Source organism: Nicotiana tomentosiformis, chromosome 12, assembly GCF_000390325.3.
Source record: "Nicotiana tomentosiformis chromosome 12, ASM39032v3, whole genome shotgun sequence".
In the NCBI taxonomy this organism is placed as follows: domain Eukaryota; kingdom Viridiplantae; phylum Streptophyta; class Magnoliopsida; order Solanales; family Solanaceae; genus Nicotiana; species Nicotiana tomentosiformis.
The window spans coordinates 21,654,295-21,662,482 of NC_090823.1; positions in this window are offsets into that span (position 1 = coordinate 21,654,295).

Sequence of the window (8,188 nt, forward strand, 5' to 3'; positions counted from 1 at the left end):
GTTAAAAATTTGCTCCACGAGCTCCGATGAAAATTCACTCCAAGTCGCATAGGGTGCATCATACAATTGGCCAAGAGTTTCAGTGATTATCTTTGTAGTATGATGACTAAGTATAAACCTGCAACATAGCAATTACATTAAATAAACAAGACTAGCTATTATATTTCAGCAAAAACAAAGAAGTAATAAATAAATCTTACCCATTTCCCTCAGGCCTGATGATCATCCTATGATAATGATCATACCACTCTTTCTCTGGATCATCATCCTCCGATGAATCTGAAGCGTGCGTAGAAGGGGAGGCATCTGGCTCAGCGCTACTATCCTGAAGGCGAAGTCTAGAAATGCTAGGAGAAGAACTCGGAAGAGAGGGAGACAGGGTCGCTGATGAAGATGGATGCAATCTAGATTCTAGACCCCTACTGTGATCTAGACCCCTATTGTGATACAGACCATTACTGCGATCTGGGTGGCTAAAATCTAGATGGATGCGATCCAGCTGGTGGTGAAGCAAATGGATCAGATGACGGGAGTATCACTACATAGCCCTGTGGCTGTTGACTCGATGGGCCCATGTAACTATATGCAGGATCATGTAGAGGAAGTGAGATATTGCCCTGTGGTGGAGAATAGTAGAATATTGCTGGGAGGGTGAATGGTAGGTAATCTGATAAGTAGATGGATGTGACGGAAAAGATATGTGCCTAGAAGATTGTTGCCGGCCATCAGCAACGGAGGGGTGCAAGTGTGGAGTGGAAGGAAGCGAGATCATCATGATCAATAGGCCTCTTATCCTTACTAGACCTACCTAGAACCCTACCGGTCATCTGCACAAATTTAAAAAAATGCTAGAATTGAGAATATAAATCAATATAAGTTGAGATCGCTTGAAAAAACTAACATGCTAGTCTTCGAAGTATCCTTCCTAATCCAAAAAATCTTCCTCTTCACTTATTTCATTTTCATCAGCTGATTCTTCGTCCTCATTTTCTATGATTGTTATTTCCTCCATATCAACTTCTTTTAATATCCGTTGAGGATGCTCAAAGTCATTTTCTAACTGATCATCCACTATTTGGTTAACACTTGAGGTATCTTTTTGGTAAGCAACATCTAGCACATTCTCAACTTCCACCCTACCAACATGCTTAGTTTTGATTACAACCAACCAATCAGCCTTATCCCTTCGCAATAGATATGGAGCATAATACACTTGCCTAATATTTTCTGCAATTATAAAAGGATCATAGCAATCATTCTCCCTCTTTTTATTAACCCCAACTATGTTGTACTGCGAGTGTATATTTGTACCTCTTCTAGGTGTTGGGTCAAACCACTTGCATAGGAAAAGTATGATCTTCTTATTTGGCCAACCTGAATATGATAATTCTACAATCTCTTTGATCACACCATAATAATTATTTTCCCCATCCTGGTTGCCTTCACCACCTTTGACACATCCCCCACTGCTATTGTTTTTTTTATACTTGGAGCATTCCTTGGTGTGAAATTTGTAACCATTCACAAAATACTTAGACATAGTTGTAACCGTAGGTGCAAATCCCCAACATATATCTTTCAAAATTGATTAACACCGTTGTTTGGATTATTGACCTACATGTAGTGTTAAATAAATCACAAGTGAGCAAGTATATTCACAAGTGACCAAGTATGTATATTCACATGTGAGAAAGTATGTAAGATGCACTTACACACTGTTTAAACCATGCCTCAAATGTAGAATATACAGCATCATGGCCAAATTGACTCATGAAGTCACTGAACGACACATTGAAAATTTTGTTAGTTGCATCAACCGAATTAAATAGTAGTCCATGTAAATTAATCTTATGTCAACACTTACTTAAGAAAGGGTTGAACTTCCAGACAATTTAGCAACACATGATTTGAAGCTGATTTGTACTCCATACTACTTAGGCCCCTTTTTGATCGATCTTTAGAACCTCGACCTAGTTGATTGGATATGGACATTGGTGGATATAATGGATCATTCTCAATTACTACATTGTACCGATTGACCCTAATTCTAGCACATGGCACATGACTGTCGAAGTAGTAAGAACAAAAATGGGCAGTTTCCTTTGCAAGATAGGCTTCGCATATAGATCCTTCTATCCTATTCCTCTGTTTAACAAATCATTTATACTTGACGATAGTCCTGCACATTGTCATATTAGGCGATAAAGTTAAAGAAAATTACAAGAATGAATCAAGATTTGATCATTACCTGTCGAATGGATACATCCACTTGCATTGAACTGGCCCTCCAAGTCGCACCTCGTGTACAAGGTGTTCCGTTACATCAAAGAAACCACATGAAAAAATCCTTTCTAGCTTATTATTGATTACAAGAATGTTTCGATTCATTTGAAATAGGTTTTGTCCCCTTAATGTGGTAGACCATAAGTATTTTAAGAACAAACTTATCTCTGTGATGGTTTTCCAGATATTTTCAGGCAAACCACAAAATGCAATAGGGATTAAGGTTTTCATGAAGATATATGACAGTCATGACTTTTCATATGAGTCATCTTTCCTTCAACCATATCAGCATGTTTTCCTAGGTTCGAAGCATAGCCCTCGGGCATCTTTAGGTTTGTAACCCACTTACAAATATGTTGTCTTTATTCCAAAGTGAATGTGTAGCTGGCCTTGGGCTTGAACACCTTACCATTGTTCGCAGGCTGCAGATGTAATTCAGGTCACCTGCAATATTCTTGTAAGTCCAGTATAGCCTTCGGGTTATCTTTTGTCTTATTCTTATCATCCATCACCGTGTTGAACAAATTGTCAAAATAGTTTTTCTCAATATGCATGACATCAAGATTGTGTCGGAGAAGATTATTCTTCCAATATGGCAACTCCCAAAATATGCTATGTTTTGTCCAGTTATGAGTAACACCTTATCCGGGAAATCTAGAAGGTGGTGCCTCAGTAACTTTAGTGAAATTATGAACCCTCTCCCAAATTTCCTCACCGGACAAAATTGGAGGAGGAATATCATGTTCAACTGTATTCTTTTTTAATACATTCTTCATCCTTCTGAACTCATGTTCAACTGGCAAGAACTGACGATGACAATCAAACCATGACTGCTTTCGGCCATGTCTTAAAGTGAACGCTTTACCATTTTCCATGCAGTAAGGACGTGCTAACTTTCCAGCAGTCATCCACCCAAACAACATTCCATATGCAGGAAAATCATTAATGGTCCACATTAAATTAGCACGCAAGTTAAAATTTTGCTTAGTTGATATGGCATATGTCTCAACTCCATCATACCACAATTGTTTTAACTCATCAATTAGAGGTTGCAAATATACATCAATCAAACTCTTTGGATTGCGTGGACTGGGAATAACACAATTTAAAAAAATATATGGACTAGTCATACACATTTCAGGTGGAAGATTATACGGCGTAATAAAGACCGGCCAACATGAATATGGTGTTGCAGAAATAGAAAATGGCGTGAAACCATTAGCACACAAACCCAACCGAACATTCCTCGGTTCACTAGCATAATCCGGATACGTCCTATCAAAATGCTTCCAAGCTTCCCCATCTGAAGAATGACACATAACATCGGGCGACCTTCTATTTTCATAGTGCCATCTCATATGAGGAGCGGAACTCATCGATGCGTACAACCTCTTTAATTTAGGAATAAGAGGTAAATAATGCATCGACTTCACATAAACATTCTTCCCGTTAGAAACCCGCTTAAAACACGGTTTTCACAAAATTTACAACTTTATAAATCTGCATCACCCTTATAATACAACATGCAACCATCTTCACAACAATTGATTCTCATAGACGAGAGTACGATCTTAGAAACCAATCTTTTAGCCTTATAAAAATCTTTAGGTATGTTGAAAGTTGGGTCAACTAGTTCACTCATAAGGCCAATGAAAGAATCCATTCCCGCTTGAGAAATATTGGTATCTGATTTGATACTTAATAATCTAAACGCAACAGACAACTGAGAGTGCATACTCCCTTCCCTTAGTGGACGACTAGCGGGCTTTAACTGTTCATAAAAATATTTTGCCTCTTTGTTAGGAGGTTGTTCAACACTTTCATGAGTTTCAAAATCGAAGTGCATCCCAAAAGCATCCGCAACCATTTTATGGTATCTAGGATGTTCAATGTTATTCTCCACCGACCTACTACTTTCACCAACAACTACGCTATGAAATACACCATCAATACCATCAACCTCTCCATGACTAGTGCCACAATAATTATCCATAAACTCCTTTCTATAAAGATGAGTCGTAACATCCTCCGAACCCAAAAAATTCAAACACTTGCACTTCATATAAGGACACATAATCATCCCTCCAATCCGAAACAGTTTAAGTGACATTGCATGCCTAATAAATTCCTTAACCCCTTCTATAAATTCTCCCTAAAAAACCGACGATTAGGATAATTCCTATTATACATCTAACTATGATATTCCATCTACATAAAGAACAAATAAATTACATGTTATATTAATCATAATTCAAATTAATTTATAGAATTAAGTTACATAATAAACTTTAGTTACAAAGTACAATATTTACTTACTAGAATATTAAATTAGTTAAGCCATTCAATTAGACTAACTCACTAACTATTAATCAAAATTAATAAACCCTAAATTATAATTTAATATTATACATCCAACTACGATATTCCATCTACATAAAGAACGAATATAGAATTATGTTACATAATAAACTTTAGTTACAAAGTACAATATTTACTTACTAGAATATTGAATTAGTTAATCCATTTAATTAGACTAACTCACTTACTATTAATTATAATTAATAAAACCTAAATCATAATTTAATATGCCCTAAATCATAGTTTAATAAGCCCTAAATCATGATTTTGTAAACCCTAAATCTAAAGAATTATAAATTAAAATAATCTCAAAATCCCAAATTGTAAACCCTAGTTTATACAATTGAAAGAATTTAAATTACTAAAATTAACAGTTGTAGATAACTAACCTTCAAAGAGAGGAGAAGGGGTTGATTTTGGGAGTGGCGTGGCAGTGGTGGCGCAGCAAGGGACGGACCAACGGAGAACAGGGAGAGACGAAGTGGGAGGGGGGGAGTTGATTTTGGGTGAGAAGGGAGTGATGAGTTGATTTGGGAAGGGTTCACAGATGTGGAAGAAAGAGTGAGAGACAAAGAAAAATTGAGAAGAAACCCGTCTGTTGGCACCCTAAATTAAGATTTTCCGATCGACTTCGGTCGGTATATTTAAGTTAGTGTTTGACCGCACATTTCCGACCAAAATCGATCAGAATTATAATTTTAATTTTAAAAAAATTAATTTAATGAAAATACCGACCGAAGTTGGTCGGTTTTAGTCAATTTATATAAATAACTTTTAAATAAATAATATTTAATAGTTAATTGATATCTATATATATATATATATATATGTGTGTGTGTGTGTGTGTGTGTGTGTGTGTGTGTGTGTGTGTGTGTTATTTTTAAATACTTTTATATGGAAATTATATCCTATGTGTGTATTACTGCCCCGTTCCCCCGGGGTAATTGGTTCGGGTCCGGTGAGTTTTTAGAATGAATTGGAACACTTAGTTCTAAGGTTAAAAGCTTAAGTTGAAATAGTTGACCGAATGTTGACTTATGTGTAAATGACCCCGGAATAGAGTTTTAATGATTCCAATAGCTCTGTATGATGATTTTGGACTTAGGAGCGTGTTCGAAAAATTATTTGGAAGTCCGTAGTTAAATTAGGCTTGAAATAGCTAAAATAGAAATTTAATTTGGAAGTTTGATCAGGGAGATTGACTTTTTGATATGTGGGTCGGAATCCGATTCTGCAAATTGAAATAGGTCTGTTATGTCATTTATGACTTGTGTGCAAAGGTTTAGGTCAATCGCACTTGATTTGATAGATTTCGACATCGAATGTAGAAGTTGAAAATTCCTAGTTTCATTAAGCTTGAATTGGGTATGATTCGTGATTTTAGCATTGTTTGATGTGATTTGAGGCGCCGACTAAGTTCGTATGAGGTTTTAGGACTTGTTGGTACATTTGGTTGAGGTCTCGGGGGGCCTCGGGTGAGTTTCTGATAGTTAATGAATCAAAATTTGGACTTAGAACAAAGCTGGAAACTTTCTGCCTTTTGATGCAATCGCACCTGCAGAATTTGGCTCGCAGGTGCGAGCTCGCAGAAGCGAGCGATCCATCGTAGAAGCGGCCAAGCGTGTGTTGAGGCAGAGCTTGCAGAAATGAGGAGATGGTCCGCAGAAGCGGAGTCGCATTTGCGACTGCACGATCGCAGAAACACTGAAGCCGCAGAAGCGGACTGCTTCTCGTAGAAGTGAGTCCGCAGAAGCGGATACGTGATCGCAGAAGCGGAGCCCAGAAAGCCTAGGCAAAATTGTAAAAGCAGTGCATTTTCTGCGCAAGCGGAGCCGCAGGTGCGGTTGATTATTCCGCAGAAGCGGAAGTACTGGACAGTGTACAAAAAACAGAGGGGTCCGAGATTGTTTCTCATTTTTGGACTTCAAACACACGGTTTGGGCGATGTTTGAGAGGGAATTCATGGAAAAACTTGAGATAAGTCACTTATGATCATTGTTAGTCAATAATATTGAATTATCATTGAATATTTCGACTAGATTACGTGTGTTTGAGGTGAAATGAGAGGATTTGGGCTTATGGATTTGAAAATAAGATTTGAGGATTTGAAGGTCGAATTGATGTGGGAATTTGGTAAATTTGGTTAGGTTGGACTCGTGGTTGAATGGGCGTTCATATTTTGTAACTTTGTCGAGTTCCGAGACGTGGCCCCGCGGACGATTTTTGAGTGTAATTTCGGTTTGTTGGAAAAATTAGTATTTTCATATGGAATTAATTCCTATAATTTGTATTGATTGCATCGAACTAATTGTGACTAGATTCGAGGCATTTGGAGGCTGATTCGCGAGGAAAAGGTATAGCAGAATAAAGAATTACCCGGTTTGAGGTAAGTAACAGTTCTAAATTTGGTTCTGAGGGTATGAAACCCTGGATTATGTGTTATGTGATTGGTTTTGAGGTGACACACATGCTAGGTGACGGGCGTGTGGGCGTACACTGTAGGAATTGTGACTAGGTCAATTCCATGGATCTATGTAGTTGAATAATTTGTTGTTATCCGTACATCTTTCCATGTATTTGAGAAATCGATCTATAAATCATGTTTAAACTATCTGTTGACACTGTAGGGACCCACCGAGGTCGTGTACATGCTGAATTATCTGCTAAATTACTCTTTCGTACTCAGTCACAATTTTACTTGCATATTACATCTCAGTCTCTATTGTTCATTATTGATGCATTATATCATTTCTGTTGGGGCTGATTTTCATGATTTCTGAAAGCACGTGAGACTGGAGAGATTTATGACCGAGTGAGGCCGAGAGCCTGATTGTGAGATATTGATACTATAGCATGCGAGTTGTCCGTGTAACACATGAGTTGTCCGTGCAGATCCAGATATTATACTAGCACATGAGTTGTCCGTACGGATTATAGCGCTTGGGCTGAAGGAGCCCCTCCGGAGTCTGCATACCCCCTTGAGAGCGCAGGTACCTACTGAGTACGAGTGTAGAGTGATTGTAAGGTTGGAGTGAATGGGAGGACTAGGTGACTGTTGCTTTGAGAGGATGCATTGATTTCATTATTGTTGTACTTCAGCTGTCATATATCACTGTTTTGGAAATTTCTGAGAGATATTATCTTCTGTTCCAGTTGAACTTGATATGAAATTACTGTTTGGGCCTTAATTGTTGAACTTGCAAGCATGCCTACTTTCTTGTGTTGGAAATTACTGTAAGTGGACTTAGTTGTGAAGCTCGTCACAACTTTCAGTTTCTTATTTAGTATTGTTACTTACTGAGTTGGTTGTACTCATACTACACCCTGCACTTCGTGTGCAGATTCAGGTATTTTCGGACACAGAGGGTGTTGATTTCATTGCACAGTTGATTTTTTGGGAGATTCCAAGGTAGCTGCCCGACGTTTCGCATACCTTGTCTCTCATTTGTATTTTGTTTCAGATTATCATAGACAATATTTTTCCAGACTTATGATGTATAGAAGCTCATGCACTCTGTGACATCCCGATAGTTGGGAACTTCCGCGT